Source organism: Protopterus annectens, chromosome 11.part0 (assembly GCF_019279795.1).
Source record: "Protopterus annectens isolate FY-2018-M chromosome 11.part0, PAN1.0, whole genome shotgun sequence".
Taxonomy (NCBI): domain Eukaryota; kingdom Metazoa; phylum Chordata; order Ceratodontiformes; family Protopteridae; genus Protopterus; species Protopterus annectens.
The window spans coordinates 1,159,730,361-1,159,741,753 of record NC_056745.1 but is presented as its reverse complement, the minus strand read 5'-3'; the positions used below and the strand labels follow the sequence as shown (position 1 = coordinate 1,159,741,753).

The window sequence follows — 11,393 nt, the reverse complement described above, 5'->3', positions numbered from 1 at the left end:
TTCCCAGCATCAGTATCTTCTCTAGTCAATCTTGTCTTTATATTATGTGACAAAGTGTTTGAATATCACCTTTACTATCAGACTTTCAAGTGCACACTCAGGGTTTAGTTGTTTAATTCTCAAAAGTCTCCTCAAACACCACAATTCAAAAGCATCAGTTTTCCAGAAAACCAACAGTACAACTAATTCTAGTGCAACTCTCTCAGACGTATGCCATTACTGGGAAGACCATAGCTTTGACTGCATGGGCCTATGTTGACAATACAATGTCTTTAGTCCTTAAAATGTCACACAGAATCGCTTTTTTGTGTGTGTCAGTTTTGCCTCCATGCCTGATGACCATCAAGCCTTCACCTGATCAATCATACGCTGTCCTAGGTAGGACGGGAACAACTTCCCTCCAGGATGGGAATACTCATCCTCTCTGCCTGTGTAGTCAAGTTTCAGAACCACTAACTGAACTCAGAGTTACCAGGGCTACCATCTAGGCTTCATCCCTGTATACCACCAATGCAGGCTAAAGAAGCAAACTTTATTTAATTTCATAGCAGAAGTGACTATCTGTAGAGATGTTTGAGTGCAGGAAAATAAAATTTGTCATTGTCTCCACTTATTCCCCATCTACTTGCAAAGAGATGATAGAGTAAGATGACATAGTCTTAGTTTTGTTGATTCGGAGCAGCAGGACAGTTTTGTGCTTTCTGCTTTCACCTTCATCAACAAGCTATTTAACTTTTCCTCACTTTCAGCCTCAGAGTAGCATCATCTGTGTATCTGACGTTATCTTTTCTACCAGCAATTCTGATTCAGTATCCAGTCTATCTAACCTAGCATTTCACATGATATATTCAGTGTATAAATTAAACAAGTAGGGTGATTATATACAGCCTCATCATACTTTTTTCCCAATCCTGAACCAGTCAGTTTTTCCATATTAGGTTCTGTCTGTTCTTTTTCCTGCATACAGATTCCACAGAAAGCAAATAAGGTACCACAGTATCTCCATTTCTCTAAGAGCTTGCCACAGTTTATTATGGTCCACACAATCAAAGGCTTTAGAAAAGTCAGTAAAGCAGAAGTTATATATTTTTTTCTGGAACTCTTTTGTATTATCCAGTGAATTATGGCAGTTTGCTCTATGGTGGATCAAATCATTCTAAAACTCAGCTTGCACATCTAGCAGTTCACAATCCATATATTGCTGGAATATAGCTTGCAGGGTCTTGAGTATTACCTTGCTAGCATGTGAAATAAGTGGAGCTGTTCAATAATGTGAGCACTCTTTAGCCTTGACCTTTTTTGGAATTGGAATATAAAATCTGACCTTTTCCAATCCAATGATTACTGCTGTGTTTTTCAAATGTGCTGGCAAATTCCAAGCAGCACTATAATGGCATCACTGCAGGATTTTAAATAATTCATCTGGAGTTTCATTATTTTCTGCAGCCTTGTTACTAACAATTTTTTCTAGGCCCCATTTATCTTCACTCGCCAGTAGGCATGGCTCTAGATCCAGATACACACCATTCTATGTATTAGTGCGGTTACAGTTCTCCTTCTATAATGATTCTGTGTACCTGCAACCACTTATCAATGTTTTCGTCCTATGCTAAGTCTCCCCCATCTTTGTATGTTATCATGCCTATTTTTACCTGGAAGTTTCCTTTAATACTGTCAGTCTTCTTGAAGAGATTTCTTGTCTTTCCCATTCTTTGCACACAGTTATATTGTGAGTCATGAAAGTTTTTCCTCATTTACATTTTCTTTTTTATTGTTATCATTGCTATTATTGTGACACCCGTGCACTGGCCCAGCAATCAAGGAGCCTAAATCCTCAACACTAACACCAGTAAGGGATGTATGTGCACATTGGGTGGATGGGTGGATAACAAGTACACACACAGTAAAGTACAGTTTCCCTTAAGAGCACACAAAAATCACAATCAGTCTGGGGCTGTTTTTTCCCTTTCTCTCCAGATCTCCAATAAGACTCCCCAGTGGCACAGCTATAGGGTTCAGATCTCAGCCGAGTAGTCAAGCCAAAACTTAAAGTACCTTCTCTGTCCAACCGGTGCTTCATGTCCCTGCCCAAGTAGCTGACACACACACACACACACACACACACACACACACACACACACACACACACACACACACACACACAGTTTGAGATTTGATTTATATACAAACACACAGACACTCCTGGGGAAGGCTGGAACAGGTTCAGTTGCTATGCCCCCTTCTCCCCAGACTATAAGGTAATAATCACTGCCACCAACTACTCTTATCAGCTACTGTAAAGGCCATTACCAAAGGGTGTCCAATTCTACTGTGCAATGTTATTATTATCCAGTTGGTAAGTGTGACTGAGACTTGAATACTTTTTAGGAGTGGCTTGTACAGTATCTCTACACAAAACAGCCATAAAAGTTTAAATATATATAATAATAATAAAAACACAAGACAGTACTTAACTCAATAGAATGACAATATAGAGTTCAGAAATCACAGGAAATACTTTAAAACAACATTGTAGGACAGTCTGAATTAAATATAGAAAACAACTAGACTAATCTTGCTATATTTCTGTCTATCTCTAAGAGAAATACTAAGCTCTAAATCCTACTTACAGAGCAAGGCAAAGTGCTGGTGAGTTGTCAGATTCAGAACAAAATACAAAAATGACCTCTCTTTCTCTCTGAGATAGTTTTTAAATTGATAATACACATTACTGCTAAGTCATTTCAGATTACATCATTCTTGTCAACTCTGCTCAAGTTCCCAGGCTCACAGAACATACAATTTAGCATTCATTTGTGATCTGCAACTGCCAGGAAGTCACAGAGCAATAAAAAATACTTTACATGTGAAACCTAGTAATTTTCAATGTCTTAAAACAATAGAAGGAATCTCCTAGCCCAGGCATCCTGTCTCTTGGCTTGAGATCACACACAGTTGTAAAATTCTTTACTTATCAGCTTATTTTCTTAGAGTTTGCAAGTTAACTATGTATGTCCCAGTTTCCATAAAACATACATTACATAGGCATAGAGTTTATACACATTTCTGCTTTCGTCCAGCAGGGTGCACTGCGGTTACATTTTTGAAGCTCAGCATATAATACAGTTTTCTTACATTTGTGAAACAAGCCTGTGGATCATATTAATATTTACAAATGACATAGAATTATTTACAAAATTCTATCTAGCTGGACTGGTAGCCTCTGTTTATCTCAATTAATATTATTATTATTATTATTATTATTATTATTATTATTATTATTATTATTATTATTATTATTATCTGGAATATACCCTTGTCTATTCTGACATGCTAGATAACTGATTGTATAAGAAGTTGTAATAAATCTCCACTGATGATGACTGTGATGAAAATCCTAGTTTTTGGTACTGTGTCTAGTCCTGACATATCAGAACTGCTTTTCTTCTTTTAAACATGATATTACTATTGCCTACAAAAGTCATGCCCACTACCATTGAATTTGTACCATTTCTGCTGCAGAAGTATAATAGAAAAAAATGGTGATTTTTGGTTACAACTAGTGTTCTAGCTATGGTATAATACTTGGCAAGGCTTGTCATAGTCATCTTAAGATTCTTGAGGTCCTTAACTTATTTTCAACAGATTTTATGAGAGTTTCTACTAAGACTCCCAAAAAATGTCACTAATAAAGCAAGAGCTGTCTTTGGCTTCTTTCCAGTCACTGCAGTAACAACAGGAGCCTCACTAGTCATCTGCACCCAGTGGGGATCCATAAAATATAACTGCTGTATGCCTTTAATCCTATGTGCAGTGGTGCCTAGTAAGAGGCTGGCTGCATCAAATTCTGGTGAATTAGTTAAATGCTTTCAGAAATGTCTACTCTTTTTTTTTTCCTTTTATTAGGACCTTTATCAGGCTTTTAATTCTATGAAAGCTTTTCATTATAAATCCTTAAAAGGATTTTATGTAGAAAATGTACCTAATGAAGATCATAAGCTAGGCCTTTTTAACATTTGGTTCTGACTTGGCATCTAGATAATCTGTTCTTTGATGAAAATTAGGAAATAAGTCTGAGAAGAACATCTCAATACAGAGATTTTACTGAAATTCTTCAAGGACAAGTTGCATTTTTTTCTTTCGTTACTTTTCTAGAAGAGATGTTAGTAGAGTTGGATCTAGAAATCTTTAAAAAAAATAACAACAAAATGTTGAACAAACTGCCTATAATAAGGTGCCTTTTCCTTTGCAGAGGTGTTAGCATTTCTAGCAAATTCTGATGCTTTTCTACCTTCTTGGGAAAGATAGAATTTTTATTAGATCACCCTTCTCTAAACATATCTGTCACATCTAAAGTATTGTTTTCTTTGTTTTGACGAGGTATATCTCTCAACTGAGCATTCCACACAACAGAGAAATACTTATAAAATGCAGTAGGTGAATTATATCAGCAGGTAGACATACTTAGCTACAGAAGAGTGTTGCTTATTTTACACGATCAATCACTGGGGGTGGTCACGGTGATGTAGCGGTTAGCATTGCTGCCTCACAGTAAGAGGTTCCCTGGTTCGATTCCCGGCTGGGGTGCCTTCTGTGTGGAGTCTGCATGTCCTCCCTGTGGTCATGTGGGTTTCCTCCGGGTGCTCCAGCTTCCTCCCACATCCCAAAGACATGCTGTAGGTGGATTGGACACTCTAAATTCACCATAGGTGTGAATGTGTACATGTTTGTGCCTTCTGTGAAAGGTTGGACACCAGGCTGGCAACTCGACACCATAAAACTCCACTGCTAATTGTTCTGTGGACCGTTGCTTTGCTGTGGTGACCCCTAACTGGGAAAAGCCGAAAGGAGAAGAAGAAGAAGAATCACTGAGCTGTGTGACTGTTTCAGAAAACAAAAAAAGCCAAATCTCTTTCACAATGGTTTACAAATTCTCTGCTCAAAACCTTCTACAGCAAAGCTCTGTACCATTTGCTTGTGGCCATTCTGGAGTTACCTTTTTAAATTTATTCCTTGACTGTCATAGAACTGTTTACATATGATGCTGTTTAAAGGTGGGTAATTATCAGCTCTGGTAGCAGTAAGATTGCTAGGCATTGAGAACATCTTGTCTAAGACAGATGTCACAGTATTACCTGAAGTGGATGCTGCAAGCTCTGCAATTGAAAATATTGAGTATTCTTCCATCAATATAAATATATAGTCTTTCTTGTTAGCTATTCCATAAATTACAACACTTATTCTAATGGATATAATAAATAGTATTTCTTGTTAGCTTATCCCATAAATTAAAACACTTATTCTTACCCGTGATGCATTGGATAATTTTGGCATGTCGATGGATTATCACTTCTGTTTTGCTGTGCACAGTACTGTAACACTTTCTCCTTCATGCCATCCATAATTATGAACCATATCTTATTTTTAACCATGGTCTTTGCTCTCTGTATTCTTTGATATGATTCACTAGCAGTTTCTATAACTTTTCTGTAAAATTTCTTAAATTAATCTTAACCTTTTCAACAAGCAGTTTCCCTCTACATAAACTGCATATTTTGGTAGCAGTTTTTAATTCCAAGATTCATTAGTGTGACTCCCAGAAATAGCAAGACTGAGGCGTAGTGATTGCAGATTTAGCATTTATAAGTAGACAGGGTAGGAGGGATGTTTCCCTGCACATTACAATGTGTACAAGGGCTTGCTCTAATGCAAAAAATAATGTTCAAGGAAAAGGATCATTTCTGATATTCATTGTTCTTCTGTATTTTCATAGTTTTTTTTTTATTCTGAGACTCACTGTTTTGAGTCCCAGAATTAGAATAGGGAGAGATTTGAATAGGGAGATACTGTTTCTGTATCACATACTTCTTTTCGTGTGGCATTTATTGGTCATACAACAATGTTTTATTCTTTGTTATATTTCTGTCTGTTTCTCTTCTTTTTCTCTCAGAGAAAGTGATTTTGGTGCTACATATTCAGCTGTGATGTTCCCATAATTTTGCTCTACTTTATCATGTCTCTGTTCTTTTCTGTTGTAACTGTTGATGTCTCAAAATGTTGACTACATATTTTCTTCTGTTATAGTGTACTCCAAATTGACAAGACTAATCTTATTACCTTTCTTCAGTGTTGAGAGGTCGTTTTGATTTGGAGTCATTAACTGGCTGAGCCCTATGCAGCAGTATCTAATTAAGTCCTTAATTTCTAAAGACTGATAATAAACTGACTGTTTCATCCTGAAGCATTTTGGCAAAAACTCCATGTAGAAAGCATGCTTCAAATAAGTCCTTATATCGCAGAAATCATCCAAGTTACAAAACAGTTTAAAATTGCAGTTTTACTCATAAGGTATGCACACTGATTGCAATGTCATAACTGTTAACAGTTGTTACAGATTTTATGTTTCATACAATTGCAGAAAATGGCTTTTAGATAAAATTTTCTTATGAATATGTTCAAACAAATGGCTGAAGATCTGTAACCTTACATAATGCACCAAATGTAATAGCAAGAGAGTTCTTCCTGTCATTGACAGTTCTTCAGTAATATGTGACAAGATAACATACCACATTGCAATTTTGAGATTTTAATACAAATATGAAAATCCTATTTATATTTTAAAATAATACTCCCAATTGATGCTCAGAATGTAAGAAAGCATGCATATTAAATGATAAATACAGATGTCAAATATGTCTGAACTATGTGCATTAGATGGCATATCTCATTCACATTTTGTTCCCAGATCGTTCCTAATACTAATGCAGATATGCATTTTGTTCATATTGATAAATCATGGAACTGACAAATACTTTAATCTCTGAATATATTCGTATTACCATCTTCCTTTAACTTTCATTTTATTGCCATCCTCTGCTTTCATAAAGCCACTTGCAAAGTATCATACCCAAGTCCATTACTGTATTATTAAAAAATATGAAAATATATATCATGTTCCATAACTTTGCATATAATAACTCATGCAATGTACATCTTGCTCTGAGTGTTTTACTGCAGACAGTTATCAATTCCTGTAAGTTTGCAGGCACCTTGATCTCTGTAGAAAAGGCTGTCATTCTTGATATATGACTAGTAATATGCAAGTATTGTTAACATTCATAACTGCAGTAACAAAGATGTCTTCATATTGCCCACCTCTTCTTTGTGTCATATTTTTCCTGCTGCACTGTTCACACTTGAGTTTGCACTTAAACTCTTAGTGCCGATTTAATTGCTGGATTATTAAACTAAATATGAATACTGTGACACAAGTGTGATGTCCAACTATATCCCACCAGCCTGCCAACAATTAAATGGTGTCCCTTACTATCCTGGGTCAGTAACTAAGGAGCTTCAATCCTCGCTACTGACTCCAGTATGAGACTGTCACTTAAACAGAAGTAATATTTCACAATTTTTCCCTAAGAGCACAAATGGAACATGCTCTATTTTTCTGGGACTAGACTATATACTTCTGTCCACCCAAATGTATTTTCTTCTAACACACTTCAGAGCAAAGTGTCCCAGTTTAAGACCTCTGATACACTCACACTCAAAGTCTCACACATCCAAACACTACTGAGAAACCTGACACAGATTTCCAGCTGTGTCTCTTTCCCAAAATAAATACAGAAACGCTACCACCAATCAGAGTGTCTTCATGCCCTTCAAAAAGGGGTATCAAATTATGAAAATTAATTATCAAAATAAGTGATAGTTATGAACAGAACAGCCAGGTCTTGGGTGACCTGGGGAGTATCAAACAGGTAGAAGCACACTCTAGTCTCTAAAGAAAAACATTGGTTTCCAGCCACAATGTAAAATAATGAAAACCATTTAAAAATAAGTAAAAATGATTACAAAACTGAAAATCAATAACTCCCAATAGACATTAGATTTCAATCATCAGAAATGTAAATCAAACTGCTGGATAGGAATCCAGTATTCAAGAATAACTCTATCTTAATAACTAAACTTTCCTGATCTAACTAAAGAACTGCTGTCTCTGATCTACTTTAAGATATAATAGCAAGGCCAAGGCAAGCTTACAGTTTTCTTGGTGAGTTCTCTTTTCTTGGTGTCAGTTGACTGCTCAGTACTTGACAAACTACAGAGCTTCACAGTCTCGACTGTCTTCAGCAGACTCAACTGTCTAATTTCAAAATATAACAGTCAGCTATAAAAGAAAGATTATTTTTCTTTCAATGTTTTTGTTGTTGTTGTTTGTCTTTCGGCTTTTCCCGGTTAGGGGTCGCCACAGCGGAACTCCGGACCGCTAATGATTGGCAGTAGATTTTCACGAACGCCGAAGTGCCAGCTCGGCATCCAACCTTCAACGAAGGCATACCCATTTACGCATGTCTTTCGAATGCCACCCAACCGTGGGGAGGACATGCAGACTCCACACAGAAGGCACTCCCCACACTCCAGCCAAGAATCAAATGGGAGAACCTCTTGCTGTGAGGCAACAACGCTACTGCTGCACAACTGCAGCTGTCAGCTGTTTAAATCATCTCTTAGCAACCAAGGACATTCCAATGACACCACTCATTGCTCAGCTTATTCTCCATAGTTTGTACTTTAGAATGTCCCTCTCAAAAATGCGCAGTTAGAACTGTATCAATGCAATGACAGCTACCTTAAACATTCTGTTTAAACAGGAAAACACTCAATATTTGAAAGCTTATTTACATTTTCACAATTTGGCATGCTGACATACAATACAATTTAATCTGAGAATATGTACAAATCTTCTGCCAGACATGCTAACACAGATGACAGTGTTTTCAGTTACTTCACAACAAGTTTCACACATTTCCATAAAGAATTGTCAATGCCAATTGGGATATACATTTTACACTATCTACATATTGACTATTACCATTGTAAAGAAAAGTTTTTACTTAATAGTTCTGTATGTACTTAAATAGCATTTACTGTTTATGTGCACCTCACACTTTCATGTGCAACATTATCGTTGTAAAGAACAGTTTCTACTTGCTGTTCCTTTTGGTGTTTATTGTTTAAAATATTTATATTTGTTTGGTGTATGCTTTATTTTTCAGAAAGTGTTCAGGAATACAAGGATGTGTTTGTGCTATTTGAGGAGTGACATTCTACAGTTGCTAGTTGTTTACAGTTACTAAGTGCAAATAAGTTAATTAAATTCAAACTGTGCTGCAAATATTTCAGCAATAACCTACAAGTGGGACTGAGTAAATTATGATATACCCACAAGTGGATTATTGCTATTATACAATAACATTATTTAAGAAAGAAATTGTTTACCTTTCTTAAATAATGTATCTGTATAATGGTTCCATAGTGTTCCTCTGTGTTGTTTCCCATTCTTCCACATTTTCTTTTTTTTTCAAAACAGGTTTATTGTTTTAACATATAAGAGAAATATCATAACAATTTTATACAAGTAATTAAAAATAGGTATTATTATAATATTCAACAAAACAACTAAAGTATTTACAAAGACATCCACTACAATCAGATCAATTAATTAAACTAAAATACCATGCTATTGAAATTAGAATTTTTTTTAACAAATTTTGTAAATTATCCCATACAATATAATAAGATGTTTTTCTATTTGTTCTTGTCCTAATTGTGTTTATTTCCATATGGCACACTATATTCATAACATTTTTAAATTCATTGAACGAAGGAGGTGTATCTGAAATCCAATTTCTAGTTATTATTTTCCTAGCCACTGCTAGAATAGACCATAACAAGGGAAGCTTAACCTTTTTAACACTTTGAGGTACAGGTGTGTTGAATAATATAAGAGATTTAGAAATAATGAAATTATCTGTAAAAAGAGCCTGCAAAAATTCATTAATTGACTTCCAGTATTCTTTCAATTTTATACAGTCATAAAACATATGAGCCCAGTCAGCATTAATTTCTACATTACATCTCTTACATAAATTATCTTTATTATTTATTTTATTCATCATCAAAGGTGTATAAAAGATCTATGTAAAAATTTCCATGTATAAAGTCTCCAGACAATGGAAGGTTCTATAAGCAGATTCCAATATATATTGTTTATCTTGTTGATTTGGTGGGTCCCCATTAATAGAAGTGAAATAATTCCAGTATGAATCTACACTGTAAAAAGTTTCTTGTCTGATAATTTTATGTATGTATGAAAGTTTACCTTTATCAGAAACTTTATGTTGTAAATTTAATATCAAGTAATCAATCAGTGTTGGAATAGATTCTTTAACTGTTATAGACATTAGATCTATTTTATTAATGAGATGTTGTCTAAAGGTCTGAACCTCTAACCAGCAAGTTTCTCTTAGATCAAATTCTTGTTTTAAGAAATCTAGATTTTTAACTTTATTATCAGATATCAACTGATACCAGTACTTTAGATCATTATCTATAGCTAAATGAGTTCCTTCAGAAGTAGAAGACAAAAGCATACCCTGAGTATACACTATAGGGAATACAATAAAATTCCATTCCCTATACTTAGGGTGCATGAATATAAAGTTACGATAGCTAATAATAATATTTAATGGGTAGCAAACCATATGTTTAGGTGTAATAGGTGAAGTACAAAATTCCTTTAGTAACCATAACATGGAGTTATTTACGATCATATTTTTATGTGTTAAGGAGATTTTCATGAAGTGCATACTAATTAGCTCCCAATAATATTTCCATTTTGTGACATATGACTGATCTATTAATAAAGTAATAACTTTTACAATAGAAGAGATAGTATATAAATTAAAGTCTGGAAAAGAAATACCCCCTTGAGACCAGCTATTAGTATGTTTCTTTAATGCAATCCTAGGTCTATTAGGTGCCCATAGGAAATTTAACATTAGTGTATTCAGTTTCTTGATAATTATTTTTGTAGGTGGAAGTATTATTGATTGTATTAAGTATAAAATCTTGGGAAATGTTATCATTTTAATAATTGTAAGTCTCTCCTCCATAGTAAAAAACATATTATTCCATGTATTAAAAAGATTTTGTATATTAAGAAAACAGGTATTATAATTATTATATATAATAGATTTAATATCTTTAGATAGTATTATACCTAAATAAGTTATCTGACCTGAATTGGGTACATATTTAGTAAAATCACTAATGAGAATATTTTTTCGTGTATATATAGGTAGTATTTTAGTTTTTTCTTCATTGAATATTAAACCAGAAATACTTTTAAAATTCATCATTTTATCAAATAGAGACTGCATAGAAGAATTAGATCCTGCTGATGTAATTAGAACATCATCTGCAAAAAGTTGAATTTTGGATGTTGTATTTTCATCTATTTCAAAACCCTCTATGTCAGTACTGTTTCTGATTAAATTAGCCCAAGGCTCCATTACTAAAGTGGATAATAGTGGAGAAAGTGG

The 11,393-nt window shown here is 34.6% G+C and overlaps 1 protein-coding gene across 4 annotated transcripts in view; it reads left to right on the top strand.

The window, feature by feature from the left end:
* Positions 1-11,393, top strand: part of RELN (reelin) — a 3,085,913-nt gene that overhangs the window by 2,780,134 nt on the left and 294,386 nt on the right. The window lies entirely within an intron of this gene.